Here is a 25527-nt window from a genome sequence, read left to right as displayed (position 1 = left end):
CTGAAGTCTCTGGCACCCTTCCCCACACCATTCTCCTGGAGAAACTGGGTGCTGATGGCTTGAATGGGTGCACTGTTTGGTGGCTGGATAGCCAGGCCCAGGGAGTGGCGGTGAAGAGAGCTAAATCCAGGCAGAAAGGCTCTACAGGGGGATCTCAACATGCTGGATTGATGGGCTAAGGTCAGCTGGATGGTATTCAACAAGCCAAAGTCCCTGGTCCTGCACTTGGGTCACAACATCCCAGATCGTGCTACAGGCTGAGGGAAGACTGGTTGGAAAGTATTTTTGTGGAAAAGGACCTGGGAGTGTTGGTTGACAGCAGCTGAACACAAGCAAGCTGTGCCCAGGCCGATGACATCCTGGGCTGTATCAGCAACAGTGTGGCCAGCAGGACCATGGCAGTGACTGTCCCGCTGCACTTGGTACTGGTGAGACCACACTTGGAGGGCTATGTTAAGTCTTGGGCCCCTGACTACAAGAAAGACATAGAGCTGCTAGAAGGTGTCCAGAGAAGTGTAATGGAGCTGAGGAAGAGTCTGGTGCACAAGGCTTATGAGAAGCAGCTTAGGGAGCTGGGGTTCTTTAGATTGAACAAAAGACAGCTTGGGAGGACCTTATCGCTCTCTACAGCTTCTTGAAAGGAGGTTGGAGCCAGGTGTGTGTTGTCCTCTTCCCCCAGGTAACAAGTGATTGGACAAGAGGAAATGGCATCAGGTTGTTCTAAGAGAAGTTTAGATCTGTTATCAGGAAAAAAATTCCTCATGTGTCACCCTGGTTTTTCTGAGTTTTTGAAAGCCTTTTGAATTTTCATAAAATGGAGTCAGACCTTTTAGCTACTGTACAATATTAGAAGCAGTTTCTACCTTTTTCTCACAGATGTAACATAAACAAATCCTTTGTTTTTAATTCTCTGTCCTTTGTTTGCATATTTTTAACCTGAAAACAATTGTAACTGACAGCTGGTCTGGCCAGTTGTCTTGAGAAGGGAAAACTCCAAAACCCAATCTTCAGCCAGACCCACAAATGTATAAAAAGTAAAAAATAAACAAGGAGGCTCTCTCTCTGCCCTGACTCAGCTTGAGCTGGATCGGAGAAGTCTCTGCCCTGCGAAAATCTCTCGTCTCGTGTGACTGCTTTGTGTATCACGATAACACTCATGGAAAACATTGTCAAGCACTGGAAAAGGCTGCCCAGGAAAGGGATGGAGTTACTATTCCTAGAGGCGTTTAGAAGACATGAAAATGAGATACTTAGGGACATGGTTTAGTGATGGACTTGGCAGCGCTGAGTTAATGGACTCAATGATCTTAAAGGTCTTTCCCAACTTAAGTGATTCTAAGTCTCATTCTCTGTCTCCTCCCTTCCTTCCTCAATTCCTTCTTCTTACTTACTCAAAAGAACTACTTTTACAGCAAAAATCCCAATCTAAAGTAAACCCATGGAATTTATTTAACAAACGTGTTGTTTTCAGCTGTACTGATAATGACATAGCTATGAATGGAAAGACTATATAGACACTACACTGCTTGTGTTCTAAATAAAATAACTCTCTCTTCATTCTTTAACCGCATAGTATGACTGAGAAATGTGAGAGAGACAAAATGACTGTAAGAAAAAAATGCTAAATCTCAGCTATTCATTTATGTCTAGCCCTACAATATCTGGAAGCACCTTTATACAGACAGACTGAAAAATTCCTGGAAATCAAGAGGTAATAGATGAGATTTACATGCTGAAACAGCAAACAACAAAAAAATCAGGAACTACATAGGTTTCTATGGAAATAAATATACAGACATTTTTCAAATTATGTGCAAGTAATTTACACTGCTGAAGTTGATACCCATTTCAGGGAGAGAAAAATGTGCAATGTTCATTGTGACTGACAAGAGTTGTGCCTAAAACCAGAGAGGTAGGTCATTACTCCTTCAATTTACAGTGCATAATACAAGTCTTGCAAATTGTAAAAGCATTATGCTCTCGTTTATTCTGCTGTTCTGGTAACATATTCTGGTTGGTCAGAGTGACATTTTACTTTTGAATAATGGAGAGAATCAATAACAACACAGAAGGGAAGTGTGGGAAAGGATGCTGAGGGGAACTCACATAAAAACTCCCATTTGGTTTTTACATATTAAGTCTCAAGAGGCCACAGATTAATACAGATACGTATGCAACAAGGTCTAATCTGCTGTAAAAGTTTCTCTCTACACAGACTGGAAGGCTTTTTCTTTACAACCTACAAAATTCTTATGGGCTGCTAAATCTTGGAAAAATTGAAAAATCAGATGTTATCTTCTATGGAGCAAAGATGATGATGGTTAAAGAGTTACCCAAGTTTAGAGAACGATCCTCTGTACTTTCAACCCCTGGAGATGAGAAGGAAACATAACAAAGTTGGTCAAATCACAAAGTACAGATGTCTGTCACAAAGACAGAAATCAGTAGGATGCAGCAGAACTGTGCAACTGCCATACGAACTGTGGTAAAAATAATACTAAAGAGAAAAGAGGTTTAGTATTGAGTGAAAAGGAAAAGCACCTAGTATGGACATCAACATAACTAAGTATGCAATGCTCCTTTTGTATGAGTATCCACTAAAAAACCAACTATGACCTACTGTTTGCCCATGTAAGGAGCAAAGACCTCAGCCAATAGTAGGGAAGGAGCAGGCACACTCAAGGGTAGCTGGATCTAAGCTGGATATTTCCACACTTAGGCCTGTTGGTCACCCTGTTTACTTGAAAACTCACTATCTGGAGAATTCGCATGAAAGATCTCATAAAAGCAAAAAAATTCTGTATGCTTTTTCCCAAGGCTATTTCTAAAACCCTAAAGGAAGACACATGAAGAATTAAAGGCCTCTAGAATAACTAACTAGACTACATGCAAGGAACAGAAATCTTCCTCAACCCTGCCAAATTAGCAGATGACAAAAAAAGACTTACTAAAAACACATCACACAGAAAATTAAAAACATTTTATTTCTTTGACAAGGCAACAGGCCTCAGGAAGCAGAGTAGTGGACACGTATGTTTTGACTTCATTAAGGCCTCTATCACTACTTCAAGTAAGTTTTCTGTAACTCAAGGAAGCTAAGGAGGATTAGCCTAAATCAAGATGTTACATTGTGTACTCAAAGAAAAATCCCATTGGAAAACTGCACTGAAAATGTAGCGATCTGGTAACCTGCCAAAGTGTAGCTGAGAAGCATCTGTCTAGGATCTGTAGCTATTAAAAATTATTGCCAGTGGTGTGTGACAGTATAGCAGAGAAGATCTGGGCCAAAAATTCTAGAAAAAAGAGAGGAATAATCCCACTCTACCACCAACCATCATGACACTATTCCTTAATTGGAATTGTGAGATGCTGCCATGAGGCAGGAACAATGAATTGCACAAACATTTTTAAATAATTTTTATTTAGCAGTATCATATGTGAAAAAGGTAACACTGTTGGAAGTACATAGGACTCAACTAGAATGCCATGTTCAGGTAGTGGATAATCTTTTCTCATGTCTTCAGATGAAAATTAAAGACTTGCACTGCAGCCCAGAGGACTAAATTTAGGGATTAGAAAAATTTTCTAACTGCATGAAGTACTGGAATGGGCGAGATGAAGAAATTATAAAATCTTCTTTCTTTGAGAACTTTCAGAAAGGTAGTCAAAAAGATGTCACAAACCCCAGAAATATAGTTAACATGTTTATAACATATTTTCAGACAAGAATGGAAGAGAAGGCCTCTTGAAAAATCTTTCCATTCTGTGTTAGGACCCTATGAAAAGCAAACCATGGGGACAGACAGAAATGGAAAAATATACTAAACCATTTATTTAGAGTTTGTTTTGTTTTGTCATAGATTTTACTAAGAAATATTCAAATATTATTATTGCACCATTATTTTGAAACATAGCTCTCAATTACTAATGTGGTTTTGCTTTGGGCAAGCCTCTAGGAAACTCAGTTTGACATTGTTTCCTTGAATAAAGTTTCTTAGTAAAGAACATGAGAAATTAAAAAAGAGAACAGAGAGCTGCTTTCTTTCCAAGCAGAAGTTTGCCACTTATTGTTCCCTCCCATGCTTGCCTTTTAAAATCCAGTGCTATGTATGGACTAAATATCTAAAGCTTCCAGAAATCGAGACAAAGGGAAGTGTAGCTTCCCCACTGGCAATATGTGACATCAGCATTAGAAAGAAAATGTTACTGACTCCTTTGAGACAGCAGTATGTGATGAATAGAGAAAACTGAGAGCTCCAGGCTAACAGGTGGAATGCAGCAGTCTCTTCTATATTTTGTGACTGTAGCTTCAGAATTCTACCCATAGTACCGTACTCCAGAAATCAAGTTTTAATTTTGGCATTAAAAAGACCTCACAAAAAACCCCCTAAACTATCTTGCATTTGATTACAATCACAGTGATGACAATAGCCTGTGTACTACATGTTCTTTTTTAATCTACTAGTAATTTAATAGCTTCAGGAAACCTGAAGTCCAACTCTGATGTCAAGAAATCCTTAATTCTAAAACCTGTATACACATCAATATCCTCAACTTCTTGCTCTTGCTGACTGGCTATTCTTTCTCCTTCCCAAAGCAGCTGCTGGTGGCCACACTGATGTTAAAACATGGGATATAATCTCTCCGGGGGCTTGTCTGCAAATGCAGGAGAACGCACACAGAAGTGCTTGAACTTGAGTGATCATTTACAAATTAACACTTCTCTATGCTAACAGGAGGTAGTTCACCTAGATATTAAATGGCATCCTAGCTTCATCCAGTTGATATTTTCTGCCTCTCCTAAAGATGCTTAAATGTAATGATGTCATGCCAATGAAAGTTTCATTTCTTTTAATAAGTAGGCCAAAGTAGCAGATGTCTAGTTTAGCCTGGAGGAAAAGACGTTTAATGGTGTGTGACAAATAAAAAGAAATAAAAAACCAAGCAACATTTTTTCAATATTTCCTACTTTAAAAATCTTGTTTTACTGAATTATTTAAGTTGTACATCCCTACTTATATTTCATTAGAATAACAGTAATATTTTCTCATTCAAGCCTGGGTATTAAAAATCACCACAGTGACCTGTAATGTACTTAATAGTTACCTCTTGATTTTATTAAAGTCTTGACCCACTACTTATCTCCTGAATAGCTGTCTACCAAAAGTGGATGATAATGGAGTTAAACACAAGGAATCAATTGTATAATTCCTTTCAAGCTCTCCACACGTGTGCGGTGCCAAATCCAGTCGGCTCACCTGACTGGTTTAAAATTCAACACTGGTTTCACAGAGAGGATAACGGACTAGCGCATAAACAAAATTTTTTCAGGAAACTGACAATGCAGCCCATGTGATAGAATCCTTTAAGGGCAGGGAAATAATTTTTTGAAAGGGAACAGATGCTTTAGATACTATATTAATGTAATTTCCAAGAGCAGTCTATTAAAAAACTCATCTAACACTTTTAATATATTAAAAATGTTGTAACACTAAATGATCAACAAAGCAGACAATATTCTACCAGTAGAATAGACTAATCTAACACAAATGATAATTACCACTTATTACCAAAGGGTCCAAATTATATAATTAATCAGATTTCTAAATACCTCTGGTAAATCTCTAGTCTTTCATTACGGATAGTCCATTAAAATATTTAGTATTATACAGAATATATTTTAAAAAAATTTCTTTCATATTAATGTTTTTTGGAATAAAAAGTCCTTAGTATGGTGGCTAGGATTCTTTAATACATTTTGATTTAAAAGAAAATTTTTCTTCAGTATTTACACAGGGCTGTTGCACACACTGTAACATCAGACAAACACAAGGAAACAGGACAAATAGCACAGACCTGAAAGGGACAACCCTCCCCACCAAATCCTATCCTCCACAGTCTGTGTGTAGGCTACATTCCTCCTCTTCCCTTTTCACACAGTAGAAACATTTAAAAAAATCTATGTGTATTTCTCCTACTTTTCACCAATAGTCAAGGACACAGAAACAGATTTGTCTTTCACTGCTTCACTGCATGTTTTTACATTCCACAGAAATTCATACTCCAGAAGTTTCTTTGGAGAGCAGGGTGAAAAAGGTGAGATCTTATTTTAGGATGCTTCAGAAGAAACTGTAAGAAATCAGTTGACTTTCTCTTTACTGTTAAGAGCGAAGTAAGGAAAATAGCAGAATTTGTGAATAACCCAATGTTATTTTGCCCATTATGCATAGTGAATGTTGTGCAGGGCACTCTTGCAAAGCAGTGATTAGGGTCAACGTAGAAAGAACTGTACACATTGTACTCGTGATTACACACACAGTTTATGCCCCTTCATACTGTGATTTAGTCGGCAGTGGATGCTCTAAATAACGTGGTAATTGCAGATTTATTGAAAGGAGACAATTTCAGCAGTTCAGCGAGCTTATGAGAATGAGTTTTGCAGATGAAACTGCAAAACATTTTTAGAAATGAAATGTGAAGGAGAGAGAAGAGCAAAGTCTTTTTCTTCAAGGCTCTTGCTGGCTACCAGAGCACGCAAGTGGATACTGGTAATTGACAATTTTTCTCTGGATTTATAGCAATATATTACTGGGATGCAACATAAATGCTGAGCAGTCACAGGGAATGGTGCATATTTTCCACAGTAGAAGGGTTTTTTTGACAAGATCTACAGACTTAGCAGACTCACACTCCTCATACATAGAGTTCCTCACTCAGAACAAGCAAGGAACAGGTTCCCTTCTGCCAAGCTCTCGCCTTCTTTTTTGCCTAATTTGATATCAACTTTCCACATTTCACTTGGCGGTAAACAACTGAGGTATAATGTACTCATAAGAGGCAATTATCCTCACAGTGCTAATTGCTATGTAATATTTCTGCACTTTAGAAGTAACAGAATACAAATGTTTGCCTTTTGCAGAAGCAATATGAGGATGAAAAAGCCACTGCACTACCCTATGAAGATTGCACCCACACAAGTAAATAGCAAAATCTGAAAACAGAAATGCACGAACATCACATTCATCCATACGATTTGAGTACGACTCAATAAAGTGCTTTAGAGCACAGTTTAGTTGCCTGCTACCTGAAATGTTCTAGTGTATCTGATCTGTAGACAGATTTCAGACAAGATGGGCTCTTAAGAGATTCTCTATGCTTCTGGACTGGCAGAGAGACCAGGCGGAACACTACAAGGAACCCCCAAGGATACTCACTAGTTGCTTGTGTTTTGGGACCTGAACTGAGCCTTACAACTTCAAGGAAAAGAAATTACACATGATTAGTTAGTACCTTTTAAATAAAATTTTGTCATAGAGAGGGCCCAAATTATCACCATCAACCATAAAAAGAAGCAAGGAAAAAGAAAACCCAAATTATTTCACGCTTGACTGCTATTTCTCTTAAAAACCACTATATTGTCTTTTCTTCTTTAATATTAAATGTATAATGGGGGAAAAAAAAAGAAATAGGTAATTATTATACCAAGTGCATGCCCAGTGTAACACACTCTCATTTGAGTAACATTCGCTTTACTTATGCTGATATATCTGTGGTATGTCATGACTAAGTGGAACTGAAAAGAGTAGAAAAAAATAAAGGAAGACTATCGGGGAACAACTCAGATGAAGCAACGGGAGAAGTCATGTTTATTCCTTGGTTTATGACTTCTTTCCATATCCACTACCACTGTATTTCTTTTTTCCATTCATTACGAAGAATGTAAACTAACAAAACTAACTACACAATAATGGAAAAGAAATAATTTAAGTCCTAGTTTAATTTCAGCAAAGTGTAATATTATATGTCTGTAGTTAGAAAAAAATTCAAGGTGTGAAATGAATTCACATGAACAGAGACACAGATTAAAAGTTAGCTTTATGTTTCAAAAATGGCAGTGAATTAAGAAAAGTGAAAGTCCTAGAAGTACATGATTGTGCAGCTCTTTCTCATTCTTCTGTGCAATTTTACCCTGGTATGATCAATATTGAGCTACTGTATGAGCTACTGTAGCTCTGGGATTTTTTCATCACCATCCCGTCAGCCATTTCCAACAACACTTAAACAGAACCAACCACCTCTTAATTATGCCTTTTAGATGCTGATGTTGGCATGATACAAGGCCATAGGACAAAAATCTACTCTCAACTTCCCCTGCTGGGGCTTAGAAATGCTGCTTTAGTTGAACTTGCTGGACTCAGAGCTGCTCCTTCTTTGGCCCCACGTGCCTGGGTAACACCAGCAGAGTCACGATCTGTAAACTGCATCTGAAAGCACCATTTGCTTCCAGAGCCACAGACCTTCACGGAGGTAAAATAAATGTTTAAATTCAAGGCTTTCAAGCTCTTGTGCAACAGAAAGCCATGGATAGGTGTGTTAAAAGTCTTCCAGAGTGGAACCACCAAAGAAGGTCTCCCTTCCCTGTCTTATGGATAACAACCATTTCCAAAGACAGGAGTGAAGCGATGAAAAGAACCAGAAACAATTCCATTACTATTACTCCATGGAAAAGACAGCCTTCTGCCTTGAAAAAGAAAATCAAGCGCTTTGTTAAATACTTTGTAAAAGCACAGTTAAAAAATATTTGTTCCATAACACCTTCTTAGTTCTGTATGAAGATGTTTTTTTCTTTAAGATCTTTTCTAAAAACTAGATATACAGATGAAAAGAAGAGGTGCGATTTTTTCCTCAAAAATTTTATTTTAAGCTTAATAACAGAACATTCCACCACCTTCTTTCTCACCCATTAATTTTCCCATAGTGTGTCATCAGCTGTTTATTGACTTTTTTAATATCTATTTTGCATTGTACAGGACTTCACTGTTGACCTCCTACTGCACACACCTGATAGTCTGCAACTTCCATGCTATGTAGGAAGACAATCTGATATTGGTAGTTAACATGGCAGCAATATTAGCACCTTGCTAAGTTGGCAAAGACTTCTTATGTAGTGTTCCTCTGCTAATTCACCACATATTCCAATCAGGAAATAACAGTCTGAAAACTATTCAACTACATTTTACAGTTCATCTCCATATAAAAATACTTGATGATGCTCCGAGGGGGCCTGTCAGGGCATATGCCATCTAAAAATTTTACAATCTGCATAACCAGGCATGGCTGGTAAGTAACTTTGCAAAAATATTCCAGAACAGAGCTGAAATTCTGTCTTTTCCAAACATTACCAAGATATTTGACAGCATTAAAAATTAAAATGCTTTCTTTTCTTATAAAATTTGCATCATACTTGAGTTAGTATTAAAGAGGTTCATTCAAATAAGGATTTCAGTTTGTTAATATGCCCCAGAGTCACAGCATGTTCCTATTACTTCAGAAGCCATAAAAATTAAAATGTTTTTGGGCATTATCTGACTTCGCTCCTCAAAACAGCTACTGTAGTTTGTGTGCAGGACATAATGACTAGAGAACTGAGTTTTATTTTATTTTGTACCTTTCTTGATTTCTTATCCAAATACCTCCAGACAGGAGGCAAATCTGATTACACAATGAAAGATGTACTGAACAGACACACAGTTAAATAGTAAACATCTGGTTTTATGTTTCAGCCCCAAGTCTGGCAATCCTAAAGCTTCTCCTCAGACCTCCAGAGCAGATGTTGTAATCCAAAAATACCGTATTTCCTGCCACCATTTAGAGTCTACTGCTCAGGAGGTGCAACACTTGCTAAAGCTCTTTTTTAATCAAAGCCATTTTGAGAAAATTTGTGAACATAGCTCTTCCTTAGGACAGGAAGTTTTTAAAGCTTTAAATATCCCTAGAGACTCATCCCTTCTTTGCAGGCCTCATGAGTAGGATTTCACAGCCCAAATGAAACCGCATAAAACCCTAGATTTTGTTCCACTACTTTCTACCAGGTTTAAAAGAACTATAATTTGGGTTAGACGGGCCATATTCAAGTGTCCACAGACAAAACATTCCACAAAACCACCTCCGAGTAATGCTTGGAAACTGCTCTGGGTTAGATGATCTTCTCACCATGGCTTCCTGAAAAAGCAAGAAGCACACCCAGCAGCAAGTGAAAAAGACTGGAACAGTTATACTTGTATAACTTGATATACTTCTTATATCAAGAACAAAAAATCCTTACAATAAATAGAGAACCGGCAAGACTCATATTTTAACTAGTTCAGATAAAACACTCTAGAGCCCTTTGCTCAAATTTGCTTGACATTATCTGAAAATTTAGGGAGTGAACACAGATTTTACTCAGGCTATATCTGCCTCATATACAAGACTGGACCAAGAGGATCTCGTAAGACACTTAGGTTTAATATTGCACCAGGTCAAAAAAACTGCACAGGATCTAGAATTTGTCCGATTAGCATTTTGCCAATTTGTACCTTTTTCCTCAAAAAAACAGTCTAAGGCCACAACTCCCATTAAACCAGTACAGCCTTATGAGTGTATCATAAGCTATAGGACCAGTCAAGTTGGCATGGCTGTGAGCAACTAAAATGAAAATATAATGAATATTCTATTGCTTAGAGTAGTAATGAGACAACTGAGAGAAAAAAAAAACCTTCTAGGTAATAAAAAAATATTTGTACAAATTAAGCCACTGCAAAGTTGAAATGGAAGGTGCAATATGAATGTAATAGAGAAATGACAGCATGTGGAGGAGGCTCAGGAGGAAATGCCGACCCATCCCGAGGGGTCCAACGCACAAGCTCATGCAAACACAGCCATGCAAGTTCCAGACCCGAGCGAGCTCACCGGCGGCCAGCTCAGGTCTCCGCACTGGTGGCACAACCAACTTTAAGTCAGATAATCTACTTTTGGATAACTGCGGGGTTCAGTTTCCTAGCCATGTACTTCGTGATGGCATGTCATTAGAATTGCTGGAAAACCAGTAGCTAAGAAAAACCCAATCCCTGCCAGTAAATGCAAAATAAGTACTTAGAGTTGTTTCACCTGGAATTTCTTCCTAGTCTACATGTCACATAACACCATCTATTTCCTTCAATGTATATAATACAGCTACTAATTTTATGTCATATAGCTGTAATATGTAGCTGCAAATATAATATTAGGTAATAACACATCTTAAATATAATATCATAAAAAATATATTTTCTACAATTTAGCAACTACTTTTATAACCCATGTAATTACTGCTTAGGGATAACGCTGCCTTTTTAGAAAATTGTTTTCTTCCTTAGCATTTCCACTGAGCTCTTAGTAACTGGGATATGTATGGGATTTGTTTTTGAAGGGCAGAGAGGTGAAAAAATCCCAAACAAATAAAGAAAGGTAAAGAAATAATCACATGTAATTTTTTCTACCTGAATTTCTGAAGTTGTGTACAACCTCAAGGGGGTTCTGCTTACAAAACAATCTGAACCCTTTCAGCAAGGCTTGATTTTTGGTGAAAAACTGGAATAGAATATGGAGTATGGATCACTGTGTCCCTAATTAGAAATATTTTTTAAACTGTAAATTATCTGTTCTAAAAACAACAAATTAACATGGTAAGACACTAGTGCTCACAAGCATGAACACACCTATGTTCATTATTCAGGAAAACAAATATTTTAGAAAGAGCTGGATACAGAAATTTGTGGGATGACTGTATTCCAAGAACTTGATTCTTCAAAAGTTATTGTTTAATGCCTAAGGGAATTGGGCAAGCACCAAGCATTTTCAGGATCCAGTCTTTCTCATAGAGAAACTTAGTAACCTGGTAAACTTGACAAAGTATAAACAACATAGAAGAACATTTTCCAAATTCTCACCTGTTTTTCACAGGTAAATCATCTTTTTCCCTGAGTGAACATTTTATGGTTTATTTCTTCCTTTCTTAAAATCATTCACAGTTATCTGACACTCCTTACTGATACCTAGGAATAAGATATACATTATATTTGAGCTTTGGAAACTCTCCCTACTGTTAGTTTTTTTACTGCCACTAAAACAAAACTTATTTAAAACTGTTAATAAATAAAGGATACCAGCAGTAATGACCATTGCCTCATTTTGTACCCAATATAACCTCTGTTATGGTATGGACCGAAAATTACACGCAGAACCAAAAAACTTCACAATGTGAGTACATCTGGATGTTTCTTGCTTATCAAGCTTTACCATATGGCACATTTTTTGTTTTTGTGGTGAACAATCAATATTAATTATAAGCAGCAGTTATGGCATGTACCGTTTATGAGAAATTCAGCAAACTCTGACAACATTTATCTGAAGAATTTTTTATGTTCAGCTATTTTATGTACAACATATTAATTAATTCAAGTGTTTTGGAGTAAATAGGGTAAATATATCTCAATTTTCATCACCTTTACTGCAAATATCCGATCTTATCACAGTGTATTGAAACTAAGGCCATCTGATGAAAAGCCCTGGTTTACTTTTTCATGTTCCTGTGGGCACTGCTGGGTATCCCATTGCTGGCTAAGAGTTGTCAGGAGGCCCATCTGAGCTCTGAGACCTACTACCCTTCTCGTAAGGTGAGAGTGCAATACAGGACTGCGATGTGGCTCTTCCAAAACCCACACCATTTTCTACCTGCAGACACAGTAACAAGGCAAAGAGGAGTTTAGCCCTGCTCACACCCAGAGGCATTCTGCTCTTATCAACACTTATACAGACCTAATTTGGGTTAACAGAAATCTCATCTATCCCCTCTACTCCTAGCAAATTACATTTTCTCTCTCTTCCATTAGTCTTGAGTCAGCAAATGCCCTTAACCCCCATTGTTCTGAAGTGAGATTTCACAGATGGTCAAATGAAACCATCTGAGGAATCTTGCATTGTACTAAAAAGCTACAAGTGTGGAGATGCATGAGGATTGCTTCCTTTTTATGCAAAATTTCACACAGGTCTGAACCATCTGCCAGAAAATGTATCTGAGTAACTGAGTAAAAACCATGTGGATTTACAACATTTTTAAGTCCCAAAGCCTCAGTATACAATTCAGTCTAGATGACACCGTTTACCATAAACCCTCCTAAAAATCACCAGGATCAGCATTTCTCACTGGAAATTTCTGGGGTTCCATCAATTATTTCTCTGTGATCCTTAGCAGGTAACTGAACAGACCTCTAGTCAATAGCCTTATATGCATTATCCAGAGTGCTGTATGCAGCAATGGCACAGCTCTTAAAATTTTTATGGAGGTCTGCAAATGAAGTACAGGGGGGAAAAAGCACATTTCACCTAACAGGGCTTTACCCAAATTTAAAGCTATCTTATTTATCAACACAATGAAAGTACAAATAAGGAGCTCTAATCCCCATTCTGTCCCCAAGAGTGATTTTGAAATTAAGACCGCATGAGGTTGCAAGCCATTTCTAGAGGAAATATCCATTAAAAGGCAAGCACTAGTGAAATGAGCCCTCTGCTTGCCATTTTGCACAAGAGATGTTTGTTACCACTATCTGCATTCAAGACAAGGCAGCTCTAAACCCTCTAAAGATCAGGGCCTGAGACTTCTCAGAGTAACAGAGACGGTAATTACTCTGGCAATAGTAAAGCTGCTGCGGAGAAGACAAGGCCCCAAGATCCGGAATTTTGGCTTCAGTGTAGCAGTCAGTGCAGCACTAACCCATAAAACCATGAAAAAGCCAGGAGAAGACCACACAGTATGGACCTTCTTGTTTCTGTTTTGGGCTTTTTTTTCCATTAACCTCATGGTTAAAATGAAAACATTATACTGATAAATGAACCAAGCACAATAAAACAAAACCAAAATAAATCAGAATAAAAGCATGAAAAATACATGATGACTAAGACCCACAGCCACATTAGAAACTGATTTTACATGAGTTATTACGGTGAAAGTCAGGTGGTGCAATTAGTTTCTACATCATTACTGCTATGTGTTTTGGAACCACACTTAACTACAGGTATCATTAAAGTTAAGGAATTGCTTCTTTTAAGAGGAGAGAAACATTTGCAGCTCCACAAACCACAGACTAGCCACCAGGGAAAACATACTAACATCTGAGTTTAATCATATGTTCCTTCCATCTCAATGAACGGACTTCAGAAAAGTTTAGTACCAATACAGTAGTATCAGTCCAAGATGTGGAAAATGCTCTTGGGGTTAAAATGTACTTACAAGAAATATTTCAGGGAGTTTTGTAGTTGAAACTGCCATTTCCATATGCCAAGCTTCCCTGAGATTAAAGTCAGTTCATAAAGAAAATGAAAACACTTTTTCCATCCACTTTGCTCTGCCCCTTTTTTTATTTGCTGCTTGCATGCATGGAAAACAAAGCTGATTTTGCAACATGAAATACCATGTCTTGCAGATTGTTGAAAGGATCATTACAGATTTCTTCCTTTTTCTTTCCTTTTGCTAATAACACTTTTCCAAGCAATAGCTATATTCTGTATAAATGTATCTTGACAGCAGATCTCTACACAAGTCAACATTTAAGGTATAATCAATGACATTTAAGATCTGCAAGTGCTGTTCCTACCTGATGAGGATCCTGCTTACTTATTACAACACACTCTGGTTCTATAGAAAGTGGCTGAATAAATTGGCTTTTTCCAAGAAAGGATAAGGTATCACTTCTGTATTTCCTAAAGATCTTTCAATCCATGACATAAAAAGAAATCACTATATATCTGCATGGTAATAGGATTTATATAGACTGTAAATCTCTTTTCATCCCCTCTTAAAATACTGATTTCATGATTCTTTCTTAGAAGATTAGGCACCAAAAATAGCTTTCTCTGAATATCTCTGAGTTCTCTCAAAATCTGACTTTCAAAAGCAAAGCAGTGAGACTGAATGAAACTGGTCTGTGAAGAAGCAGGCAGCCTCCAAGCAAGTATCTTGGCTTCTGTCTATCTAATGGGAAAAAATCTATAGCTAAATCTACTTGGACTTCGGTTATCCGCCTGATAATTTTCAGCTCTACATTTGTAGAGAAACCATGAAACTGGAGAAAAAATTATGGGAAAGCACATGTGCTGGGGCTGGAATCTAACCCTTTGGGAAGCCAATACTCCTCCTTATGTTTTTCTGCAAAAATACTAGTTGAAACAAGTCCAAGAACTATTTCCTAAATTCTATCATTTCTAGGGACTTTCGTCAACAATTTAACACTCTCCCGTTCCAAGACACTAAGTCTGTGTTGCCTTCTGACAGATACCCAAATTCCTAAGCTTAGACCTTTTCTGTGCTCTGAATTCCAGAATGATGCTGTCTGCCAATGGACCCTCCTTGTACACAGGGTCAAAAAGGTTTGCATCAGTTGTATCCTATCCTATTACAAACAGGATCACAGCTACTCCTTTGATCCAGGAATGGTTCCATGCTGAAATTAGCACTTTTTGAGCAGGTTTACTAACTCTGTGGGGAAAAAAATCATTAATTCTGAATAATCCCAAACATGATGTATTTCTAGAAACTGGTGCAGAAATGCGGCTTTCACATTTCTAAATCTAATTTCTGAAAGAACGGCTCTGTCTCTTTTGGTGTTTATCTGAATCCCTGGAGGAGTCAGTGTTCCACCAAAGGTGACATCGCTTTAGTCTAGATTTACTGCAAATCAATGAATGCTGAGTTCACAATTCACTCTGGTTATATTCTAAATGACTTTTCTCTTGGATGATGGCTTGATAGAAGTGTAATCCAACTAAAGAAAAAAGTTCATCACCACAAGTTTCAAAAATGCTTTACTAATTCCTAGGCATGTATGTGCACTAATTCCAAATGGCACGTATGTATCAACAATAGATCTCCTTTCAATGCTGAAACTTTAAGTTAAAAAAAAAAATCCTTCCTGGTTTGAAAAAGCATCAAAGAAACTGTCAAGAGTTTCTTGGATCAAATTCATCTCTGAAGTAGCTTTTTATTTTACAAGCAAGATTAACCAGATGATGCAGGACATTCACATTTCTTTGATTCTTTTGACATTATTCCCTTTGGGATTTCTCTGATCTGTTTCAGAGGGCAGTTCTGCTTGAAGCACCTAAAGAGTGCCTGTGCCAAATATAATTCCTCCACAGGACAGAAAAGAGCTTCTTCTCCCTTACTGACAATCCCTTTGGGGACTGTAGCAGACCTTGGCTGGCCAAAGACAATAGGTCACCACAGAAAGAGACACTCAGCCTAAGTTTCAGAGAAGTTTCCAGCCCCAAAAGCAGAACTAAGAAGAAATGGAAAGGATCAGAGCAAAGTCTATAAAATCCTAGCTCAACTGTCAGGTGTCCAAGGCTGGGAGCATTTTTGTGGTCATTGCTACAGCCAAATCTCTTCTATTCTGTGACAATTCAGATCTCTCTCTGAAAGCATTGCACAAGAAAAACAAGTTTAATCATGTTACAAACAAAGCCTTACAATGTCTTATCTTAAATAATGCATCATTAGCCTGTATTTTTAATGAGTTCTTTTGATCATTTCTAGTATTTGGAAAAATTTTAAACCCCATATGTATCAGTAATTTTTTTTGTTGTTGTTAAAACCTATATGAAGTTGGGGAAAATAAAATAAAAAGAAAAGACACTGTCTGTTAGATCATAATCTCTTAGTTGTTTTCTTTCTAGTATTTCCATTTCTGGCAGACAGGATACTAACAGTAAACCACATCTATAACCTGTATCTTAAAACAAGATATATTTTCATATTTTCACTCCATTCAGTCTTACCACACCAGAGTAAAATGGAATAACAAAATTTACCACATTTTTTTAAGTGTGCATATTTACTTCAGTGGGACTTAAGTGTAATGTGATTCTAAATGCTACGCTGTTGATGAAGGGGTTGTGTAAACCAGAAGCAAAATATGTAGCAGAGGAAGAAAAGTAAAACGTAAAGACTCTAGATAAAAGAAGCTGTCACAAGAAGGAACTAAGTGAAATGAAGTGAAAAAGCAGATTGCACAGATAAGAATAATCTGTACTTTGAACAAACAGCCTATATGCAAAATCTATGCTGGTTCATGGGAGAAAAAAACAAACAAAAAAAAGTAAACAGTGGATATACAGGTAATCTCAGTGTCTCAGTGTCCTCCATTGATTTAGCTACAGCAATGTACTACATATTTTGGGGTTTCAATTTAGTCTTTTTTGACACCACTAACCATAAATTAGGAAATGCTCATCTATAAGAAGGGTCAGACGACAGCCCTCCCAGCCTGACCTTGGTAGATCAGATAATCCAGAGTGCCATCACACACCACAGGACAAGTACAGAATTGGGCTCAGCCAGCCTGGGTTTAGAAAAGGGCCCAACCTATTTGCTTTTATGATGAAAGTGACATGCTTGAGTGTTGTCTACCTAGATTTTCTAAAGCATTTGACACCATCTCAGGAATAGCAAGGCCAGCAAGACCAGGGCAGTGATTGTTCCCCTGTACTCAGCACTGGTGAGGCCACACTTGGAACCCTGTGCTCAGTTTTGAGCCCCTCCCCACAAGAAAGGTATTGAGGTGCTGGAGCATGTCCAGAGAAGGACAACAGGGCTGGTAAAAGGTCTGGAGCACAAGACTTATAAGGAATAGCTGAGGGAGCTGGAGGTGTTAGGCATGGAGAAGAAGGAAGCTCAGGGATGATCTTATTGCTCTCTGCAACTGCTTGCACGGAGGGCATAGTGAGGTAGAGATTGCTCTCTTCTGCCGTGTCTCAAGTGAAAAGATGAGAGGAAATGGCCCTAAATTGTCCAGATTAGGTATTAGAAAAAAAATTTCACTGAAAGAGTGATTAGGCATTGGAATACGTTGCTCGGGGAGGTGGTGGAATCACCATCTCTGGAAGCATTCAAGAAGCATGCGGCTGTGACCCTTGAGGTTATGGTTTAGGGTGATGATTGGAGAAGATGTTCCTTTTCAACCTCTGTGATTCTGTTATTATGTGAAATTTAACGAAAAAAGACCCTCCAGAAAACCTCTCCTCTTCCATTAAGAATTATTAAAAATAGAAAGCAAACAAATCTAATCCTTCTGACAAAATGAGATAATTATTTTTATTTTCTTCTAGAACACGAACTCTGCTGTCACTATTCTGTTGTCAGCTTACTCTCAACCAGCACAGTTTCTCACATTATTTCAAATCAGTTGCATAAAACCCATGGCAGTTGACTTCAGGATTTGTTGGGGTTTTTTTCTTCTGGTATAGAAATTTTCTTGTTTATATTAGACTTTTGGGCAACTTCTAACTCCACTGACAGAACAAATAGTATCATCCTTGAAAAAGCTACTGAGAGAGAGCCGAGTCAGTGTGTTTAACCTTGGCAATGGCCCATTTAAAATTAATGGATACAGTTTGGAAGATTAAGGAGACATTCGTATTCTCTGTTTAGAATAAGAACACATTCTGTTCAGATTCAGAAAGTCAAAGCACCATACTCCATTTTATCACAGAACTCAATCAGCAATGTCCTAAAAGAGCGGCTTTAAACTAGATCTTATTTTAGGAAAGTAACTATTTTTAGTCCTTCATCAATAGGTATTGGGACTATCACTGTTCAACAGCTCGGGCAGGTCTTTACACATTTGATAGGAGCAACTGATCTTACCTTCATCCTAAAATACTTAATCTCTATCCCTAAAGAGACTTGTGGGTACTAACAAAGATGCAGTAGGTTAGTCTCCCTAGAAGCATTTTATCATCACTAGAAACAGAATAAAATTTAAAAGACAAATTTAAAGCAGGAAATCATTAAAGGAGTATTTTAAAAGAGAAGTTTGGATTTGTTTGGATCCTGCTTTCAATCAGCCTTTCATGTCTGTCCTTCCACGCTGACTACAGAAGTTACCAAAGATACACACTCAGTAGCTCAACCGTCATTCCTGATAGGAACGTAAAAGCTGGAAGCAACTCTTAGTTGGGAACTCATACTTCTGCTGAATCTTAGAAAGTAAGTTTATGGGAGTAGTATCTATTGCTCCCATAGGCACTAAGCTGTCTAAGGAACCACAGCATTTCCTTGGATTACTCATAGCAATTCTGGGGCAAAATCAACAGAAAGTTTATTATGAAAATATTGACAAAACCTTTTCAAGTTTGATTATGGGAAGCAAAATTAGTCTAGTCTTACTGGCTGATATTTACTTTTGCGAAAATAAAATTACCTGAAATAACAGCATGATGGCAATACAATTATACAGCATAATCAGATTGCTTATTAGTACCTTAAAAACAAACCTTCCTTTGTTTCCATGATTACTCCTGATAAATACCATAGACTTGCCTCAGAATTATTTTTTTTCAGCAGTAGATTTAGTGTTATTTTAATTACTGCTTTATTAACTGTGCTTTTCAGGACTATGCTTACATAGCCTACTGCCAATTATTAGCAACTAATTCTGAAATGGCTATTCTTCCTCTGTCATCATGATAGAAACTTTTAGCCAACAGTTCAGCTTTTGCTGAGAATGAGTTAAAAATTAGCTTATCCATTGTAATGTGTCTTTCCATCATTGTTTAACAGCTCCACTATCCCTTCAGGGCAATAAATAATCTTGTGGGGGAAAAAAAGAAAAAAAAAGGAAAAAAAAAGAAACTGGTTACTTGTGCTCACAAGTAGTAAATCTGAAAAACAAGTCATCATTTATATACAATCTAAGAACTTCATAAAGATTTGCTCCCGTCAGTTGCTCAGATATGTTAGATACAATAATTTTTAATCAAAGTAATGTTTGCTGCTATGAAGAAATAATTAAACGTTAAGGTGGATCTGGGATTTACTCCTTTTCATAGAATTCTCCGAAGGTTACCTTTTTCTTCTTCATGCATCCTTAAGACATGGAAAAGGCAGTACACTCTTGCCCTGTCATTTCAGAATTTCAACTTGTCAAATAAACTGCTATTAGATTACAATTGTTACAGAAGACATCTAGCGCCATGCCACTTAAAACTTCTCAATAACAGAAGACAGCTCAAAACATTTTAAAGAAAAAACCTCATCCTAAAATCTGATCCACTGCAGAACTGTGCATCTGTAAAGTCCCAAATGCAGAATAAACATCTAGGATTTTATCTAGCTGCAAATCATATAGTTTTAACAATCAAGGCTTAAATCAGTTTGTGAAGATTAAAGTCTGTTGTTTGGATGAAAAGAAAGAAGACACACAAACTGGACTCAGCAGCTTGCAGCAACAACCAGGAAGCAATTTTATGCAGAGCATAAAAAAGAATGCAAAAAGTACTTTCCTGACAGATTTTTAAGATTTAACACTGTTTTCATAAGCAATGATCTGTAAGTGGAGAGATTAGCACTAAAGTGGTAGCATACACAGCAGTAAACAATCACTTTGAATTTTAGTAGACAGTCTCTGAAAATTATCATTATGAAAATAAACTATTTTCAAGTCACTTGTTTTAGGAACTCAATACCATATTGTACACTAACTGCTTAGCAGAGATTATGCCACTGTAACACAGAAGGAAATAAATTAGTTTTGGAAGATTCAAACCGAACAGTTCTGTGATAATGTCAGAGCAGTAATAGTTCATTGTTTTAACAGACTCATAGGTAAGATGAAAGTACTCAGTCAAGAGTCCAACCCTATCTTGAAATGAATGGCATATACACTTTGTTTAAAGAATGAACAGATAGTATATTAAGAGGAATCAGAGTGCAATAGTATATTAAGAGGAATCAGAGTGCAATTAGACCTGTGCCTAATTAGCAGTGATAACTGAAGCACATAAAACACTACTGAAAATGCAGAGCTCAAAGGAGTGTATGGAAGAAGAATGACTTATCCAATTGTTAAATGAGAGTGATTATTCTGAGCTTTGCTGTTGCCTGTGAAAATCTGGTACCCAAACTTTTTAAATACTAATCTTTGCTGGTGCTTCCTTTGAAATATTATGTAGAAAAATGAACAGAGTAGCCTCAAAACGTTTTTACCCATTTTCTTTGAGACTCCAGTACTGGAAAGCAAAGGGTCCATCTCAATCAATAACTGGACAGTTTGAAAATGAGAAGACGCTGTCACTTCTATCAGAAACAACTCTGTTCAAGACTAAACAGAATCTTGCTAAAATGGTCTTAAAAAGATCATATTTCTTCAAAAACAGTCTTAGTTATAGACTACACAAAGTAAAGGTTAATGAAGAGAAACAGTCTGAGAAGCCCTATCTGCATAATATTACTGTGAATTGCAGCACAATTCAACCACCAGAATTTTTCATCTCCTTTTACAGTAAGTGAAAAAAATAACAAAAGGATTTTTAGTTTCTTTTAAAAACAACTATGCAATGCAATTCTGTTTCTCAGTGCAAGGTTTTTTGACAAAAGAAATGCTTTCATTGATTACCCTGAATTATAAATTATAGCTCTCTAATTTTTCCTCTTTTAAATGAATACTCTTCACAATCTAGCCTCACATGTCAGACAAAAACCTGAAACTTTTATAATGGAAATTTAATTATAGTACAACTTTTGCCAGTTGTTATTCCAAAGTCATCCATAATTATGCTCAGGTCATTAAAAGTTATTTTTTCGTTTACTTGGCCAAACATGCCAGTTACACATTGGTTAATCCTCACAAATGCAACATTACACAAGAGTAATTAAGAAAATTACTGATTTTTTTTTTTTTTTTTGCTAACTGCAAACAAAACATCTGCAGAAACAGTCAAAACAAAGAGCAACTGACAGACAATTTGATTTTTGTTTCTAAAGAACAAAAATTTTTAGAAATGAAAAGGCACTTCTGCATGTCAAGAGTAAACACTTATTTTTACCTTTTTGCTTTACATGCATTTTTCCATATGATAATTCTAAGACATATTAGTCCACTACAGACATGATTTTCTACTGCAAAATTTCGGCACCAAAATACCTTCAGAGAGCTTTTTGAAAGTTCTGAATCGTGAAATAACAAATGAAACGGAACTATCCCTGTCCCAAAAGAAAGCCCTTCTCTCTCCTTCTGGGAAGTGGATGAAATTTAATGGAATGAGTAAGCATGAACTAAATGCAGAGATAGTTATTAGCGTATTTTAAATAATATCAAGGGTGCTCAAATGATGGTATAAATTAAAAGACAGGTAAATGCAGACGTCAAAAGTATAGATTTGAAAACACAGTTGTTGAAACTATTCGAGATGGTTGGGCATACTGAAACGCAAGAGCCATAAATCATTAACTCTACCGGCAATTTGATTTTAATCTCCTCTATTTATCTTTTAACACAGTACCTCATGATGATTCTAGGCAAAGCCTTTCTCAATTTTATTTCTTATTTATTCTTAGTGATCCAGGTTAGTATTTCCTTGCTGAATGCTTTCCAGTAAAATGTTTTATTTCCTGGGCCCGAATTCGCTTAGCCATGTAGACACAGAGTAGGGGAAAAAAAAAAAATAATGCAGAGCAGCTTTCCTCACTCATATGTTTCTGGGCTCTTAAGAGTCTGGAAGAATCTCAGCTCCATGGGGATGCCCCCTCTGCCTAAACAACACACTCAGAAGCAATTAGATGGATTACCAAAAAACCTATTTTTTACAGCTACAGAAGTCGAGGTTTAGTGCTCTGTGATCTGTCTCAACTTTATTTTTGTTCTAAACAGAAACGTGATGCACACTTGCTCACCAGGAGAGATCCTTGGATTGTAGGACAGCATTACAAATGACCTACAATCCTTGGATTGTAGGACATCACTGCAACAACCTAGTACTCTGAAGAGATTTTTTATCTCCAAAGTCAGGATATCTCTTCATCAGTATCTGCCCTGATTTCAGGTCTCAAACTTGACACATAGCCTACAGTCTAGGCTATAAAGTTGCAATTGAACTTTATAGCAAAGGTAATACCAGAACTCAGCATCAGCTTTTTTCCCTGGGAACCTTTAGGAGGTTGGACTGAATTCTGCATACGACTCTACAGGTTTGCAAAGCCAAAATGCCTCCCAAGCACTGAAAAAAACTGGAAGCACCTGAGTGGTGCAGTTGCTCATTTCCCTTTGAAGTGAGGTAAAATTAATTTATCATCCTTTCTAAAAACCTTTGATAAGTACCCTTTTTTGTAATTTGAAAAAAACCCCAAACTACTAAAAGGTTTAAAAAACTAAAGCATCTCTGTGTTTCTACATCATGCCTGAATGTTTCATGCTTCAGATACTTCAACAGAATTGAGCCGTTATGTGTTTTTAAAGCTGGCCAAAGCTGCTGGGCAAGATAGCACACGGTCTAACAGTCTCAAACAAAAGAGTGAGCCTTGAAATAATAAAACCAAGGAGCATGCCTGTCTGTTCATCCATTTCCATCTTTCAACACCCTTTAAAACCACTGGCAAATTTCATTCACATAACTTGCTTAAAATTTAAACTGATTTGACACAGCGCTGCCAGAATTTAATTCCAGAAGATGAGAGAGCCAAAAGAGTGCCCCCATTCAGGAGGCTCAGAGAAGACAAGCAAAAGTCTAGCATCAAATACTCCATTTGACAACAGATTTGTGCTTAATTGGGAGCTCTCTCCTGCAATGCAAGTCTGTCGTAAGGGAAAATGGGATTACCTTCACAAGGTGGTAATATTTAGTATCATAGATGTCTATGGGACAGCTTATTTTCCTGGCTCCTAAAATAAAAGGGGGTCTTAGACTCAGCTCCAAAGTTCACACAGCTATTTATTTTTTTTTTTTAAGCAAGAAACTTGCCCTTTAGAGCCTAAATTCCCATTGGCCATAGGGTTGATACATTCATATATGTACATATGGAGGGAAAAGAGACGGCAATATATGTGTGTGTGTCTGTATACACACATGCACACTCTTTGGTACACACAATCAGGTATTCTTTTAGACACACACTGAAGTAAATGTACTTTGGCCACTTCAAATGTATGAAAGATTTTGCCTTTGTTTTGGGTAAGACCAAGTCAGAGGAAAAGCCATACTTTCCTGTTCATTTACTAAAGTTTTGCCAAAGGATTTACATAATTAAAAATGTAGTTTGTCTATGAGTGGAAGACAGTATGGTATAATTGTATGTGAGAATTGAACAGCTGATGTAAAAACAGGCCTCACATGAAGGGAGAAAGTGCTCAGCATAAACCTGGGTAAGGATAAATTTCAAGGCACCCATGAAACTTCACTGGAAAGACACAGCACGCCCTTTCCTGTTATTTTTAATTGCTTTTAATAACAGAGTACCAATGCATTCATTTAAATCTGCAGTAATAATATACTTCTGAGAGAGATCCAAAGCATGTATGAAACAGCTTATATTTCATTTGTTCAGAACAGAGTAATATTAAGGAATACCCTGTAAAAATAGTATTTTTTACAAGTATTTACAAGTATTTATAATTTACCACTTCCATTAAAGGTGCCCACACAGCAGTCTTTTATTTATAACCAGTACACTCCCAGCTTGCTGGGCTTTTCTCACTCCATAACAAGCAATTCTTCCGGAATTGAAGCTGGGTACAATAATTGTTTGAGTGCGTGCTTTTGAGCTTATCCTTATAACTAATAAGAGACTGCAACAAAGACTGGAGATGAAGATAAGTCACAGAGGAAATAATATTATCTACTTTTCCTTAAGGGTCATTATGTTTTCTTCACATTCCCTCCACCTGGCAGATGTGAAATTAATAATTTTGCCCCTCAGGTTTGCTCTAAGTTAGTGAAGGTTCATTTGTCTCAAAGAGCAGGTTAATTTCTTCCTCTGCAAATGTTTTGAAATGGGAATCTATTAAAGTGAAGAAATAAGTCTCCATTTATATGACTGCTTTTCACACAACCATGGCAGCTATTTTTATATACACTCTGTTTCCATCTGTATATTAACCCAGCTGCAACTGTCAGGAAAAGAATCCCAAATGCTTCTCCTTATGGGGAGCTTCTCAAAAAAACCTGAACGGATGGTCAGGTTTCATGCCCTGTGTCCTTACCAACACTATGTGCCTATATTCCTTTTATACTTCAACATGTGTCAGAAAGAGAGCCAATAGACCTAGATATTTGAAGCAGTTTTTCTGTCCTTTTATTCCCTCCCCTTCATGTGATGGGGAGTGAAAAGGTTCTATTTCTCAAGTGAGATCTCTGGATGCCCTATCTAACCAAAACCTATTTATTTAGGGATCAATGGGGACACAAAAGTGCAGGTATTAGTAACTTCTATATAACACCAGTTCTCTTGGTTGCCAATATTTGGAGAAGTTTTTGTGTTCACAGGCTGAAAATCACTGAATGGAGAACCAACCCATGATTTCCCCTGCAAAGGAAAGACATGTTTGGGATGAAAGGGCAGATACTCTCATGGTGTTTATTTCCTAAAAGAAAATATTCTGTTTTCACTATCACTGTCAACCACAAATTTAGAGAAGCATCCAGAACGATCTAGTGGAACTCAATTTTGTCTGTGATAAAAGTCTTTCCATCCTACTGTACCTCCCTGTTTATACAGCTTCAGACAAGGACAGGAATACAGTAGAAACATCATGATACATCCCTGCATATTAAAGCAGAGTCCAGAATTTAGAGAATTTAACAAACACAATGGTGACAGCTTCTCTTCCCAGATTTTGACAGAAACTTGGAATCACAGAATAGCTGAGGCAGGAAGGGCCTGGCTCATCTGGCCCAATCCTC

General features: G+C 37.2%; 1 protein-coding gene across 10 annotated transcripts in view; it reads right to left on the bottom strand.

Annotated features, from left to right (window-relative positions):
• Positions 1–25527, bottom strand: part of PTPRM (protein tyrosine phosphatase receptor type M) — a 442084-nt gene that overhangs the window by 235664 nt on the left and 180893 nt on the right. The gene's annotated exons all lie outside the window — the stretch shown is intronic.

The sequence above is a fragment of the Hirundo rustica genome, chromosome 1 (assembly GCF_015227805.2).
Source record: "Hirundo rustica isolate bHirRus1 chromosome 1, bHirRus1.pri.v3, whole genome shotgun sequence".
Lineage (NCBI taxonomy): Eukaryota > Metazoa > Chordata > Aves > Passeriformes > Hirundinidae > Hirundo > Hirundo rustica.
Note: the sequence above shows the minus strand (reverse complement) of the source record. Positions and strands in the feature narration are given on the sequence as shown.